At 40.8% G+C, this 16,903-nt stretch overlaps 1 long non-coding RNA gene across 3 annotated transcripts in view; it reads left to right on the forward strand.

Moving 5' to 3' along the window:
- Positions 1–16,903, forward strand: part of LOC309335997 — a 60,281-nt gene that overhangs the window by 23,801 nt on the left and 19,577 nt on the right. For 2 of the 3 annotated variants that reach the window (XR_014153843.1, XR_014153844.1), the window contains exon 4: positions 12,974–13,129. This is a non-coding gene — a long non-coding RNA (uncharacterized lncRNA). Of the gene's footprint in view, positions 1–12,973; positions 13,158–16,903 lie in introns of those variants that run through there. The other variant, XR_014153845.1, reaches the window with a different exon arrangement.

Consider the following 16,903-nt stretch of genomic DNA (forward strand, 5'->3'; position numbering starts at 1 on the left):
ACCATCTTCTCCCTCAGGTAGTACATTATCTGCACAAATCAATACAACTCACAACACGTCTTTTAGAATTCCCCAGCCCCTGAAAGTTCCAACTAGGTTTTTTTTAGTGTCAGAAACACTAAGGGGTAATTGCTGTGGGATGGGGATGCTAGTGCAAAAAGCTGAGGGCAGGGGAGTCTTCTGTACATAACTGTACAGTACTTGCAAAATCATCTTCTTGAAATCTAATAATACGTTGATTTTCGATACATCGTGGCACTTCAGAAAAAAATTATAGACTAGCTTTCTAGTTAGAGCAATTCGTCTCTCCTATGCTATTTTTTCTAGAAACTAACTTAACACCTCCAGATACTGCCTCTCTCTTCACAATGTCTTCATTCCTGATTTCTCTTTTTTCACTCTGTTCTGCTGCCGTCGCCGCCCCCCTCCCTGATTCCAAAGATAATATGCTGTTATGGTTGTGCACTGCACACAAATTTCCGCTTGCAGACTTCTGCTTCTGCTCTTAAAAGTATGTGGAGTCCTCTTTGTAAATACTTAAGGGCCAGTATTAACCAGTGGCAGCCCAAGACAGATTGTTACCTGAGACAGAGCCCAGATGTGACAAACACACATCCCATGTCAGGGCTAAAAGCCTGGGTGCACCATTCCAACCCCCAGTTAGAGGCACTGTACTGTAGAATTGGAGGGGATCCTAAGGGTCATCTAGTCTAACCCCCTGCAATGTAGGAATCTTTTGCCCAATGTGGGGCTTGAACCCATGACCCTGAAATGAAGAGTCTCATGCTGACTGAGCTATCCCTGCCTTCATCCATTATGGCACAGTCTCATGGGGCCTGAATCAGGTTACTTCACCCATTTGCCTTGCAGGTTCAGTCCTGATATTCATTCACAATTTGACCATTTTTTAACGCATATTAACAAAAATGGGATCTTTCTGTTTTTTAAAGTATTTTTATGTTAAATTTTCAGATTATACATTTCAAAATAAACATATTTCATTATAACCATACATTCAGTGACTTCCCTCCTTCCCCTTCCAAGGGTCTTTTAATTTACCCACCATTCCTGCATATTTTGTATATCTGTCTAATTCAGTTCTCCAATCTTACATCCCTTTGCAATATATTATACTGTTGAATTTACCTTAATACTGGGGACATTTTCAACTGTCTACAATTATTTTGTACACTCAGCAAAAGAAATCCACTCCTCTTTAAATACTTGCTCTTCTTGCGCTCTTATTTTACTTGTTAGACCTGCTAACTCTGTATATTCTGTCTTAAGTTACCAATTCTCCTTCCTAGGAACCTCCCTCACCTTCCATTTTTTGGCTAACAAGATCCGAGACCTGGGTATCTCTGTCTGCACCATTCGTAACAAGAATGCTTCTTTTTGGAGGGGAATGTTTTAAACATTATATGTCATTTCCCAATATTCTTTAACTATTTTACATGCCCACCACATATGAAAAAAGGTTCCTTCCACTTTTTTACATTTCCAACATAAATCCGATTTCGATTTATACATTTTAACTAATCTACTCAGGGTTAGATACCATCTATGAATAATTTTCATGTAGTTCTCTTTCAATGTGTAGCATACTGTGAATTTCAGGTCTTTCTTCCAAAGATTCTCCCAGAGCTTTAGTTCTATATTATATCCTATGTCAGTTGCCCAGTTGGTCATTGAAGCTTTAACCAGCTTGTCTTTTGTTTCCCATTCCAATAAAAGTTTGTACATTTTAGACAATAGTTTTTCCTTATTCTGCAATAACTCTCTTTCAAATTGTGAACTTTGGTCTAAGAAACCATTTTTCTCATCTAGTTTAAACATGTCATAAGGCTGATAATACTGTAACCACTCAGTAACTTGTTTCCTTAGTTCGCCCATAGGTTTCAATCTGCGTTTACTCCCTGAGAAGTCTAGCAAGTTTCTATAGGTCACCCACTGTCTATCCATGTTGATTCTCTTGATTGTAATTGGCGATAACCATAGGGGTGTTTTTCTTTCCAGCAAGTTTTTATATTTCTCCCAGACTCTGCACAAATTCCTCCTAATAACATGGTTCATAAAATTCTTATAGGTTTTAGCTTTCCCATACCAAAGTCATGCATGCCAACCAAATTTAATATCATGGCCTTCCAAATCTAAAACGTGAGCATTTTTCAATACAATCCATTCCCTTAGCCAACACAAACAAGCCACCTCCTAATATAATTGAAGGTCTGGCAGGGCAAAGTCCCCTCTTTCTTCAGTATTTATCAAAATGTTCTCAGCATCTAAGAAAATTAAAGCTGTTTGTTTTTTGTTTCTCACTTCCAGGTATTCAATCAAATTTATTACATTGTCTTTCAGTTGATGACCTGGAAGAAAACCTGCTTGATCTCTTTGTATTAACTCACTCAAAACTCTTTTCAATCTATTAGCTAAAATTGCAACAAATAATTTGTAATCACAATTAAGTAGAGAAATTGCTCTATAGTTCTTAGTCCTCATTAAGTCACAGTCTTGTTTATCAGGGTGCTATATGCATTTTTCCAGGATGCTGGGACCACTCCTGTCACCAAAATTCTATTCATAGTGTCCTTGAGTAGTCAAATCAATGCATCTTGAATTTTTTTATAATAAATTGCTGTAATCCCATCTGGGCCTGGTGCCTTAGCCGACTTCATTCGACTTATTGCCAGCTGCTGTTCCAACATTGATATGGGTGCATTTAAAATCCTCATTAGATACCTTAGGTATATTACACTCTTTTAAATAAGATTCCATTTTCTCAGGTTAAAAATGGGATCTTTCTTAATCCAGAATCCATTTTTTTTTAAAAAAATAATCTATTGTAAACCTGTATTTTTAGCTGTTTCTGTTTTATCTGTCAGTCACCTTGAGTCCCTGTCAGGGGAAAAGGCGGGACACAAATAAATATATAATTATAAATCCTTCCTAAGTTTGTAAACATCTGAACTGGTTGTTGTTGTTGTTTAGTCGTTTAGTCGTGTCCGACTCTTCGTGACCCCATGGACCAGAGCACGCCAGGCACTTCTGTCTTCCACTGCCTCCCACAGTTTGGTCAGACTCATGTTTGTAGCTTCGAGAACACTGTCCAACCATCTCGTCCTCTGTCGTCCCCTTCTTCTTGTGCCCTCCATCTTTCCCAACATCAGGGTCTTTTCTTTTCTTTTCTTTTCTTTTTTTGGAATAATATTTATTCAGGTTTTAAAACATTACATAATAAAAGAAGAAAACACAATACAGAAAAACAAGACATTTCCAAGAAAAAATACAAAAAATAAAAAAGCAAAAACAGATAAAAAGGAAAAAAATAATTAGAAAATACATACAATCAAAACAGAAAAAAAACAAGTTAAACCTTTACATAATTTTCTTTCTATGACTCATTTCCTTGACCTCCTCACACCTCCCCTCTTTGTTTTCTAGTTCAAATAGATATTTCAGCAAATCCTTCATCTTTATTTTTATCCTAATAATTTATCTTAATATACTGTAATTTTCCATTCTCTCTTTCACCAATTAGCCATCCACTTTTACTTTATTTAATCTTATTTCTCATTAAAACTGATATATTTAAACCTATTCTCTTAAGACATTTCCCCTAGGGTCATAAAAATTCCATTCCACGATTTCTCCATCTCTCATTAAAAGCAATTAATTTTTTTTAAAAAAAATCTCAATATATACACTTTAAATTCCCAATTTTCTTTCACCATCTCCCCTCCCCGGTCTCGGCCCCTACCCACAGTTCCATTGGCTTACAGCAGACCATCAACCTGGAGATCTTAAATCCGAGGCTCTTCTGCCGATCTTCTTGATAATCTTGATCCGATGTCCCTTCTGCCGATCTTCTTGATAATCTTTAATATTAAAAAGCAGTTCTCGGGGGAGCTCCAACCCAACGATGGTCATATTCCTTCCTCTCAAGTCTGACAGATTTTCTGACAGATAATTAAAGATAGGGCCCATAAAGTATTCCCAATCTTGTTTCACACTTCTTCCGAGTCCAAAGGCCCCAGAAACTTCGATCCCCTCCTGGCTCAAATTCATATCCCAAAAGTCATTTGATCCCCACATAGGGTGATCTCTCCACTTTTCATTTTCCAAATCAAGCCAGGCTCCCATCTCCAAAAACTGGCTTCTCCTAATTACAGTCATGAAAGGCCTCAATTTGTAATCCTCCAATTGTCTCTGTAGGGTTAAAGCTCCCCCTTGCATCACTTTAACAACAACTTTCTCCTTCTCTGGTTCTTCAATTTGTTCAATTGAGAAAGATTCTTGTGCCGGATTCTTGTTGACTTCTTTACTAATGCCCACTTTTGTTCCCAAAATATCAACGCTGGTAGCCATGGCATCTATCTGTTCATGCAGCTTTCCCAACAGATAAAATGTCCTATTCAATACAAGCGTAACTTCTTTCTCCACCGACATCCTTAAAATGTCCAAGGTCAAAGCTAGTTTCTCAGAGTTTTTATCTTTAGGCTAATTTCCCAGCTGCATTCTTGTGACAATATCCCAAAACTCCCTCTAGAGGGGGGACTTCCGGAGGCGGCGCGAAGGGTAATGGCTGCCCTTTCCTAACGGGGAAGGGAAGCTCCGCTCGAGAAGGGTCGTCCGCTACGGCGCAGCGGAGACCCAAAACGGAAAACCGCAGGCAGCAGAAGCCTGCGGTCCCGGGACCCGGCGGGCGCCAGCAGCGGCCACCGAAACGTTGAAGGAACCCCGTAAGGGGCTCCGGATCGCGGAGGAGGCTGCGGCGCTGTGGGTCGTTCCGCAATCGGCGGAGTGAAGCCGCGTAGCCGTTGCCAGTGAGCGCTGACCTTTCTTCCTGAAATTTATGCTTTGAAAACAACAACCCGTGAGTAAACAACTGACTGTATGCAATTTGGGACTTTAAAATATCAAATTTGGCTGAAAGCGGAGTGACGAAAAACAGGAAGTCCGTCTTCCGCTCCCATTGAACTTGAACGCAAAGAGCTGGAGGAGTGGAGGCAAAGAGAGATCTTTTAAACTATTTGATCTGAGCACCCATTGAACTTTATTCTAAGTGGAACAATAACTTTATGTGTTGAACTTTTATGAATTTTAATTACACGGGGATATCTTTCTCCCTTTGGAGCTACATTCTAACTAAAAACCCCAGGCGCTGGAGCTGCCTGAGAAACTGAGCTGTCAGCTTGCAGTTTGCAGTTTGGATACTTTGAATCTGAACTTTGAAACAATCTGAGGGAGTTTGAACTTGCTACTTTAAGGCATTTGGATTACCAGCTTGCATCATCAGAAACACTGTTGCTGTTCTAAACTCCAACTCTGCTGAAAAATCTTTTTATTGAGGGTTCCTGGACTTAGAAACTTTATTTTAATTGAAATTGATCTCTTTCCTGAAATATTTTAAACTCCCCCTAGAGGATTTGGGACTTATAACAGTGACTTTTATTTTACTTTCCTTTTCCCGGCCCTCTGCTGACTGCTACCATCTGGGCCGTGGCTTTCTCATGGGAACAACTCAGCTTGACCTTGACTTTTAGATAACTTTGGAATGAGTGGTACAAGAAGGAGAGGAAGAACTAAACAAACAACTTTGACAACTTTAACCGCAGCCTCACAGGCACGTAGATCATCTGTGCCTACTTTGCCTTCTGAGGTGGAAGCTGTTTCTCTGCCTCGGGCAGGGGAGGGAAAAACTGAGGAATTACAACTGGAAGATATGGCCTCAGGGGCAAGCACTGCTATTTTAGAGAAAATTTTTGAAAAATTAGAATCTTTGGATAAGAAAGTAGAATCTTTGGACAAGAAAGCCGATGAGCAAACATATAAAATTGAGCAGAACACAGAATGTTTAAATAAATTATCTGGACAAGTTGCACAGAATACTCAAGCGATCGCAGAATTGAAGGAGGCTGCAGGGGAAAATCGGAAATTGGCTGAAGATACCAGCCAAAAACTTGAAAATTTAGAACAAGAGGTAAGACCACTCTGCAAACAAGTAGGTGAACATCAGACCTATTTGTCCATGCTTGAACTGCGGAACAGGGAGAGCAATTTAAGGATAAGAGCAATACCAGAAGTGGAAGAAGGCAACCTAGCTGAGTTTTTGACTAAAGAATTTTCCAAATTTTGGAGTTTAGAGGAAAAGGACTTTAAAATTGTTTCGGCTTTTAGGCTCGGAAGACTTCTAAAGAAAGAGAAGCCCAGAGACTGTTTGATAATACTGAGGTCAAAGGAGGAAAGGGATAAGATTTTGGGCCTACACTACGGAAAGTCACTGGACATTTTGGACAAAAGAATTGAGATTTACAAGGATATTCCTAAACAATTGTTAGATCTTAGATCTAACTATTTGGAGTTGACAAGACTACTAAGGAAGAACTCAATCATCTTTAGGTGGGAATTTCCTCAAGGACTATCTTTTACTTTTAGAGGGAAGAAGATCAAAATCAGAACATCGGAAGATAGAGATAAATTTCTGAACGTATACGGAGAGGACCTTCACAAAGGAATTGACCAACTTCCAGGGCCTGAAACACCAGAGGTACCTGCACCCTTGGACCCTGAAGATCCTCTGAATAAGATACCACCCCTTGAAAAATAACCAGATTTATTCAGGATGTCTCTGCAACTTTTGAGCTGGAACATTAATGGCTGCAACATCCCGGAAAAAAGGAGGAAAATTTTTCATATATTAAAAAAAGAACAATTGGATATTATCTGCTTACAAGAAACACATGTGACTAGGCTCCATAGAAAGGTGTTAATAAACAAAAGACTTGGTCAAGAATTTATATCTTCGGACAGAGTAAAGAAGCGAGGAGTGGTGATATATGCAAAAGAGAGCCTGTCACCTAAATTCTTATTTAAAGACGAACATGGAAGAATATTAGGAATTGAGATACAACATCAAGGAGAAAAGATTTTGATATTAGGAATTTATGCACCAAATGACGGGAAATCGGAATTTTACAAGAAGTTGCATGAGACTATGCTGGACTATCTGGACTACAACAACATCATTATGATGGGAGATATGAATGGGGTCGTATCGACAAACATGGATAAGTCACAAAATCAAAATGTTACAAAAGACGGCAGACTGCCAAAGACCTTTTTTGAAATGGCTGACAATATGGACTGGATTGACATTTGGAGAACTAAGAACCCCCTGGGAAGAGAGGGAACATTCTTCTCTGAAGCCCAACTGACTTGGACAAGAATCGACCAAATATGGATATCTAGAGGTCTGGCACCCAAGGTCAGAAAAGTGGAAATCTGCCCAAAGACCTGCTCCGACCATAATGCGCTGAAGATGGATATGACACTTTTGCCAACCGGCTCCTTTAGATGGAAGATGAATGATAGCTTGTTTAGAGATCAGGAGATTGTCAAGAAGGCCCAAAAAACTCTGAAGGATTATTTTGAAATAAATATGAACACTACGGTGGAAAAAAGAACTATCTGGGACGCAAGCAAAGCTGTGATGAGGGGGTTCTTGATACAACAGAACACTGTAAAGAAAAGAACACAAAATGAAAGGAAGGATAAGATTTTGCAGAAAATCAAAGAATTGGAGAAGAAATTAAGATCAAATCCGAAGTCACAGCCGATTCTGAGAGAAATTAAACTGTATCAAGCTCAATATTCCAAATTGATAAACCAAGAAATAGAATGGAAGATTAAATTAATGAAACAAAAAACTTTTGAATCGGCAAACAAATGTGGGAAACTGCTAGCTTGGCAGTTGAAGAAGAGACAGAAACTAAATACAGTTACAAACCTAGAAATTGAAGGAAGAAATATCCAGAACCCCATGGAAATTAGAAAGTGCTTCCAGAGATACTTTAAAAAATTATACACTCAAGGGCCGCAAGATGAGGTTGAGATTAAACAATTTTTGGAAAGAAATGGACTAACAAAGTTGTCACAAAAAAACAGATTAATCCTGAACAACAAAATAACACAGCAAGAGATTGAACAAGCTATCCAGAACATGCAATTGGGCAAATCTCCAGGGCCAGACGGTCTGACCTCCAAGTATTATAAGACATTAAAAGACTATTTGATTCAACCATTGATGGAGGTCTGTAATGAAATTATGGAAGGGAAGAAGGCGCCGGAATCGTGGAAGGAAGCTTTTATCACATTGATACCAAAATCTGAAGCTGAAAAGACACAACTTAAAAACTATCGTCCCATCTCCCTTCTGAATGTGGATTACAAAATATTTGCAGACATTTTGGCAAGTAGATTTAAAAGAGTTCTTAATGAAGTAATCCATAAAGACCAGGCAGGCTTTCTCCCAGGCAGACATATGTTTGCAAATACTAGGAACATTATTGACGTTTTGGAACTTTTGCAAACAGATATAAATACAAAAGCAGTGTTAATTTTTATAGACGCGGAGAAGGCCTTTGACAATATCTCTTGGAAATTTATGAAGGGAAATTTGAATGAAATGGGAGTGGGACGGGGGTTTGAGAATGGGATTGACGCAATATATTCAGAACAAAAGGCTAAACTAATAGTTAACAATGTGGTCACAGAAGAGTTCAAAATTGAAAAAGGAACACGACAAGGCTGCCCGATTTCCCCTTTGTTATTTATTTCGGTTCTGGAGGTGCTCTTGAACTTGATCAGAGGGGACCGGTTGGTGGAAGGGATTCAGGTCGGAGCGAAACAATATAAACTGAAAGCTTTTGCAGATGACCTAGTTTTGACTCTGCAGGAGCCAGAATCTAGTACGAAAAGAGTATTACAACTGATACAGGATTTTGGTCGGGTGGCAGGATTTAAATTAAATAAACAGAAAACTAAAGTGTTGGGAAAAAATTTGACAGATATAGAGTCGGAAAGGTTTCAGAGAGAAACAGAACTAACTATGGTTAAAAAAGTAAAATACCTAGGGGTAAACATAACAGCAAAAAACCTGAGTCTATTTAAGGATAATTATGAAAAATGTTGGTCTGAAATTAAGAGAGACTTGGATAGTTGGACAAAATTGAAGCTTTCTTTGCTAGGCCGAATTGCTGCTATCAAGATGAATGTATTGCCAAAAATGTTGTTTTTGTTTCAAACATTACAGATTGTGGACAAAACGGAGTGCTTCCGGAAGTGGCAGAAAGATATATCCAGATTTGTCTGGCAGGGCAAAAAGCCCAGAATTAAGTTTAAGATATTAACAGATGCGAAAGAAAGAGGGGGCTTTGCCCTGCCAGACTTAAAGTTGTACTATGAAGCCGCAGCTTTTTGCTGGCTAAAAGACTGGCTACTTCTCGAAGACACTGATGTGTTGGACCTGGAAGGTTTTAACAATGCTTTTGGTTGGCATGCATACTTATGGTATGATAAAGTTAAGATCAATAAGGCCTTTAAGAACCATATTGTCAGGAAAGCAGTGTTTAATGTCTGGACAAAATACAAAGACTTACTGGAAAATAAAACTCCAAGGTGGCTCTCACCTCTGGAGGCTAAGGCCCTAAAAAGACCCAATATGGAGGCTAAATGGCCAAAATATTGGGAAATATTAGAAAAAGATGGAGACAATTGGAAATTGCAGAGTTTAGAGAAAATGAAGGATAAGGTGCGAGACTGGTTACATTATGCTCAGATTAAAGAAGTTTTTAAAAATGATAAAAAGTTAGGGTTCCAGGTGGAGAAATCGAAGTTAGAAACTGAATTGTTAGAACCAAAGACTAAGGTATTATCTAGAATGTATAACTTGCTGTTAAAATGGAATACACAAGACGAAATGGTTAAATCGGCTATGATAAAATGGGCACAGGACATTGGGCATAACATTATGTTTGAGGACTGGGAAAGGTTGTGGACCACTGGGCTGAACTTCACCGCATGTAATGCTCTGAAGGAAAATGTAATGAAAATGATATATAGATGGTACATGACCCCAGTTAAACTTGCCAAAATATACCATTCGTCTGATAATAAATGTTGGAAATGTAAAGAAAACGAAGGAACATTCTTTCACCTCTGGTGGACATGCCCTAAGGTGAAGGTCTTCAGGGAAATGATATATAATGAGTTGAAAAAGGTATTTAAGTATACCTTCACTAAGAAACCAGAGGCCTTCCTTCTGGGTATTGTCGGCCAGAAGGTGTTAAAGAAGGACCGAACATTTTTTATGTATGCAACAACGGCAGCAAGGATACTCATCGCAAAAAACTGGAAAACTCAAGATCTACCCACACTGGAAGAGTGGCAGATGCAACTGATGGACTATATGCAACTGGCCGAGATGACTGGCAGAATCCGTGACCTGGGAGAAGAGAAGACGGAGGAAGACTGGGAGAAATTCAAGAAGTATCTACAAAAACATTGTAATTTGGTTGAATGCTAAGAAGGATGCTAGATTATAAAAAACTGGCCACCACTAAATTAGATTTGAAATTTGATGATAAGTGAGACTAAAGAAAATATAAAATTTTTTGGAAAGAAGTGCTAGATTATATTTGAATGAGTGGACATGAGATTGTAAACAAGTTGATAATTTGTTTGGAAAAAACTTTTAACGATGTAAATGGGAGCGGGAGACGTGAGGGAGCCCAAAGAAGTGATGAAATTATGTCTGTGATAGAAGTAAGACTGTTTATTATTTGTGCATTTATATTTAAAAACTTTAATAAATATTTATTAAAAAAAAAACAAACAAAACTCCCTCTAGAGGAAAGCAGTCTATCAATCCTTCCAGCACAGTCCCAAAAGTCTCAAAAGTAAATTAATAACAATTCCAGTTACCTTTCCTTCTTTTTAAACGCAGAAACGGACAATGGAAACAAAGTCTTTCTTTGTATCTTAACAGCTAGCTGTCAAATTTGACAGCTGTCAAACCTGTTTATTCACCGTCGATGGGCTCCTCGCAGACCTCTCCCAGGTTTGGAGACGTGACGCTTCAGTTCCTAGATTTTACTTTCTCCAGCAGGCTTCCCCTGCTTCCAAAGGGAGTATAAGTAATAGTTTCAATCAGTGAAGTTTTAATCCTTTACGTAGAACTTTCCAAGACCTTAGTTAACAAACTCTTTGCTTCAGTCTATTTACAGAAGGGGGAGGTGGACTTCCTGTTTAGACCTTCCCCCGTTCCTTGCCAAATTAAATTGTTTTAAAAACCCAATTTCCCGTTCTACTCACGGGTTGTTGTTTGAAATCCAATTGTCCACAAGAAAAAGTCATCGCTCTCCGGCAACGGCTGTGTGGCTTCACTCCGTAAAAATAGTGGTCGATTTAAAACACCACGCCGCTCACCCCATGTTGTTTCGGAGCCCCAAAAAAGGGGTTTCCCTGCGGGTGGGGGGGGCGCTCCTGGTGTCAGCCGAATCCCACGTTCCCAGGCTTCCTCTGCCTGGGATTTTTAAAGGGTCTCCGCCTTCGCTGCGGCGGCAAGACCCGATTTTCGCGGAGCGGGTTCCTCTAAGTCAGAGGAGCTCCGCCATTGCCGATGGCGCTAACCCGGAAGTCTCCCAACATCAGAGTCTTTTCCAGGGAGTCTTCTCTTCTCATGAGGTGGCCAAAGTATTGGAGCCTCAGCTTCACGATCTGTCCTTCCAGTGGGCACTCAGGGCTAATTTCCTTAAGAATGGATGCGTTTGATCTTCTTGCAGTCCATGGGACTCTCAAGAGTCTCCTCCAGCACCATAATTCAAAAGCATCAATTCTTCGGCGATCAGCCTTCTTTATGGTCCAGCTCTCACTTCCATACATCACTACTGGGAAAACCATGGCTTTAAAGTTTAATTTCACCACTGATATGCTGTAGTAATATCTTGTTCCCATCCATGTTGGCATGATCTTGCATATACCTGTGAAAAACATTTGTTATTTTCTTGCTGTGATGCCCTTTACTCAGGGAACTGTAGCAATTTTCGTCTTCCCTAGGGGAAGAGGGGAAAGACAAGCTGCTTTATCTACTCCTGTGCTGCTGTTTGGTTTTTAAATTTGTTTTGTTTGAATTTTTTGTGATTTTTTTTCTTGCCATTTATGATTCTAACCCACCTTTGAAAAGTTGTTTTTTGTGGGCCATGATAGAAATAATTAAATAATAATATATTTTTGTTACATTGATCACTAATTTCTATAACATACCGTTTCACAGCATAGATTGCAGATTCTGGTTCCCCTCCCACACATTCTGAATTCCCATCAATGATGTTTGCTGAATTCAGGCTACCTGTAATTCTCTGGTTACCTTTTGGTGAGGTTGCCAGAAGTTCCCTATTTTAAGGGCTGTCTCATTATCTAGGAAAGTAGAACATAAAGGAGAAGATCCTTTATTTCTGGGGCGTAGGACTTCACAAAGCAGGCCCCCAGAGCCAAACAATGTTTATTTACTTTGGTTACAGATAGGTAGCCGTGTTGGTCTGCCATAGTCAAAACAAAACAAATTCCTTCCAGTAGCACCTTAAAGACCAACTAAGTCAGTTCTTGGTATGAGCTTTCGTGTGCATGCACGAAATATCTGAAGAATCTGAAGAAGTGTGCATGCACACGAAAGCTCATACCAAGAACTGACTTAGTTGGTCTTTAAGGTGCTACTGGAAGGAATTTGTTTTGTTTTGACTATGGCAGACCAACACAGCTACCTATCTGTAACTGGAACTATGGAAGGCACCACATTGAGCCGCATGAAATGGAAGTCCAGGTATCTGAAGAAGTGTGCATGCACACGAAAGCTCATACCAAGAACTGACTTAGTTGGTCTTTAAGGTGCTACTGGAAGGAATTTGTTTTGTATTTACTTTGGATATTTGAAATTTGGCAGCACAGTCTTCATCCTCAAGGAACAAGTCACAGGGTGGGAATGGAAAAATCTCATTGCCCCAGAGGCTGTCTTTCACAGTGTAACAACCCCCTGTCCAATAAAGCAAGATGAAAGAGCACCTTTGCTGCCAGAGTGAAGTAAAGTGAAGTAAAGTGATTAAGAGCTCATTAGACCCCCTTCATGCTCTTTCTACAGCTCCTCCTCTACACAAAGCACCAAGATGAAGCTAATGCATCTAGACAAGCGAACAACAAGAGGTGATGAGCCCTCCCTGCTCAGCATAGAACTGCAGGCAGTGGTGGGTTTGGGGAGAGTCAAAGAGATTCCACAATTCTCTTCGGCTTTTTAAAGGTATTGTGCAAATGGCACTGAAATTAGAAAGTGGTAAGTAGAACATGGAGGGGTGGGGGGAGGGATGAAAAGGGGTAAATATATCCTAAGTCTTAGGAACATGAGGTGAGAAAAAATCTTATATAGGTGAGGATTTGAAAGAGTCTATTGAAAACCAAAATAGGATCATTATCACATGGGGCGCTGTGGGTGGACAGTGTGAGCAAGCCATTAATTGCAAAACGATTCACACTGCACCCCTGTGTCCTCATTCTTGAACCAATTTGCTTTTTCACATATGGCTGAGTGACTCAGGACATGCTGAAATGACTGTTCATTTGCAGCAGGTTCCTTTGACACAGATCAATATGGCTCTGTCTCACTACCTATATAGAGACAAAACCACCTGGTGAGGTTACTTAGCCCATTGCAAGTGCTTATTCAGGGAACTCAGCCATGCTAGCGAACAGCAGTTAATCTAGCACTTTTGTCCTAAATGCAATCCTAAATCCCCATTGATTTCAATGGTGATTACTTCCACTAGCAAGCGACCACACTACATGTGATACTCAGTTGCAGGTAGTTTGCTAATGACTCCCCCACACCTTTTACAAAGAGTGCCTTCAAAACCAGAAGATCTGCATGGAGGAGGGAGGTAAATGCCAGAGGGAGAAAAGTTAAGAAGTGTCTCACGTGGGTTTTCCACTTTATGTTTCAGCCTCCATAGCTACATTTTAAAGAGAAAAATATGTCATGTAAAAGAGTGGAATATATTGTCTCTGGCAACTTTCAAATTACTTGTTGTGAGGGTGTTTGGTTTTTATTTTTTTAAAAAAAATGTTTATTGCTTTTATCATGGTGCTGTCTGCCATCTTGAGCTGCTCTGGAGAGGAGGGGCAGGTTTTAAAAAAATAATCACCACCATCATACAGGCATCGTTTGTGATTTGGACCTCATTCAGAGGCAGTTTTAGGGTAGTGCAAGTGGGGCGGCCACACTGGGTGCTGCGCTGCAGGAGGCACCGCAACACTGCTGTAGAATTGAGCATGAGAGCCGGGGGGGGGCGGGATTTGGCGTTGCACAGGGCGCTGCTGAAATTTGAGAGCCCACCACTGCCTCACTGCATTCAAAATGGCAGCATAAATTGGTGCCTGGTGGGATAAGGGCAAACAAACTGTGTTTCTCTCAGTTTAGCAAGCCCACTTCCATTCTGTTGCACTGATTCTCCTAATCTGTTTGTTTTGTTCTTTGGTTCTCTCCATAATCAGCAAAAAGTGAGGGTGTGTATGAGATAAAACAAATAGCATGAGTGATTGAGTCAGAGGAGAAGTTTCTGATTTTATTTTTATTACTAAACCCTGCCTAGAGGACAAATGTAGTTTTACCATAAGTGTTTTAGCTGCTGATACAGGTTCTCAGCCCATGGGAAACAGTGAGGTTGAAAAGCCTGGCTCTCCAACCTTCCCCTTGCATAGGCAGCTACCACATTTTCCTCACCCAGGGTAATCGTTTGCGTATTTAATGTTCATCCGGGACAGACTCTTACGCCTTAGGAATTGCTGTCAGCTGTGTCAGTTGCTTCCTATATTTTTCACGGTATTTATACTTCACAAAGAAGGACTACTATGAGCCCTTTCTTGGTCTGGTATAAATGAATGTGATTAACTTAGGCCCATTCATTTCAGTGGGTATACTGTCTGTATGGGTTGTTAGGGGAGTGGTAGTACTTCTGGCGGGAGACACACCATGCTCCTTCTGGGGTAGTTTGTCCAGCTTTGGTCCCCACCCTGCACTCAGCTCTCATCTGTGGCTCCTAGAAACTGTCAGTGTGTGACAGCGGCCACACACCAGGAAATGGCTTCAACTGGCCAGATAAACCAGGTGAGGGTAGCCAATAGGTCTCACACCCTTGGTGAGTTAGGGACTTCACCTGCATGCGAAGAGAGGCTCCAGTAGATTGAGCGGACAACACCAATAGTGGGTCCAATCATCAAGAAGGCAGTTTCTGCACATGCTGTGAGGAAGTGAAGGCAGATGGGGCTCGTCAACCTGAGAAGGTAGCCCATCTCGGAGAAGGAAAACTCTGACCCTAAACCTCTGCTGCATTGCAGGATATCTTTGGGAGAAGAAAAGGCTAAGGAGTAAACCCTACACAAATCAGGATTGGAGTCCCTAAGACAATTTGTATGGCACTTTGTACGCCTCTTTTGGCAACTCTTGCAGCCATGCTGGTGCCAAACATATTGCTCTGCTTTCCTTTGCACTACATCAGTGAAGCCGAGAGGGGGTGTTGTTGTCTGGGCAGCCCAGGACCTCCATACACACTGCCCAGGCTTGTGTCATGGGGAGGTCATTTTGGTGCTGCTAATGCAGTGTTTTGACTTCACCCCCAAGGGTGCACTCCATTGTCTCTCAATGAGTAGAACTTTGCTGGATACAACCCAGAGCCTCTGTGCATGCAATTCGTATCTATGTAGGCTATATTCAGAAGTTCTGATGCAGAAGCTAAGGGCACAAGCTTAGTTTAAAATGGGTTGGATGTCCCAAATGGGACTTGTCTGTGACATAAGCTATAAGCTGCTGATTGTGCTACCTGTACTGGGAAGACACTTCTATAAATGGCGTTTCCGTGGACCTGGCTTCCGTTACGGTGTTCCATTACACCAGAAGCAGTTTAGTCATGCTGGCTACATGATCTGGGAAGCTGTTTATGGACGAATGCCGGCTCTCTTGGCCTGAAGCAAGATGAGTGCCGCACCCCATAGTCACCTTTGACTGGACTTAACCATCCAGGGGTCCTTTACCTTTACCTTACTTGTGTATGTGACAGCACCATCACTAGACTGAACAGGCTCCTCTGAGGGGCTCTATTTCTGGCCCCTTTCCTACAATGAACATCTGTGTACCTGCTAAATCAGTGCCTGTGTAAGATCCAGATCACTGTCTCCAAATTAACCCATTTGTTTCAAGAGGATCAAAATCTGGCCTGCCCCAGCATTTAGATCTTCTCAGCACATACCCTGTCTAAAAGGGGTCAGTAAGCAAGTGGTCCTCCCACAGCACAACTATTCTTCCTGGAAAAGCCAGTCTCTTTTCATTCTGCATGCATTTTGAGAACATTCAGCTGTATTTCCACATTTGATTGGAAATCCCTGCAAAAGGGATCAGGGCACAATCCTGACAGGGCTGGCTTTCCTCAGTTCCATTTGTGGCCTCCTGCAATTCTCACGCCTACCCCCTGGTTTGGGGTTTGAAGATTACCGGTGCAGACTGGAGCCAGGCAGAAAACAGAAATACAGAAAGCTGCCCTTGGTAAAGTTGCACTTCTTAAAAAAAAAAAAAAAAACAAGGTAGAGGAAGTATAGCCAAGTGCTGAATTGTAGCTGACAGTTTAGCAGGGGCCCAGCAGGAAGGGGGTTGCTTTGAAGTCACAAAGCCCAAAAGCCTTTAAAACACTTTCCCTTTTGGGTTGCATGCTGTGCTGTACCAGTTAAATACTTTGAAGGTTTGGGGCTTATATGTCTGGATAAGTCCTAAGTCTCCAGTTTGGTGAAGGTCATTGGTCTTGAGGGACAGTGTATATCTAGTCTGAGAGTGAGTTCATGCAATCAATATGTCTGTGGTTGGTTACCTGGCCGTAGGAGCAGACATCTGTCAATTTTTAAATATGCTTTCTCTCCAAATGGGAATGTGTGGATATTCCATTAATTTTACTTTACTGGAAGAGAAAGGTTGTTGTAAGTGAGGGCTGCTACCCACCCATCATCCACCCCAAATACATAAAACAGAGGAGGT

Source organism: Podarcis erhardii, assembly GCF_964252035.2.
Source record: "Podarcis erhardii genome assembly, chromosome: 2".
Lineage (NCBI taxonomy): Eukaryota > Metazoa > Chordata > Lepidosauria > Squamata > Lacertidae > Podarcis > Podarcis erhardii.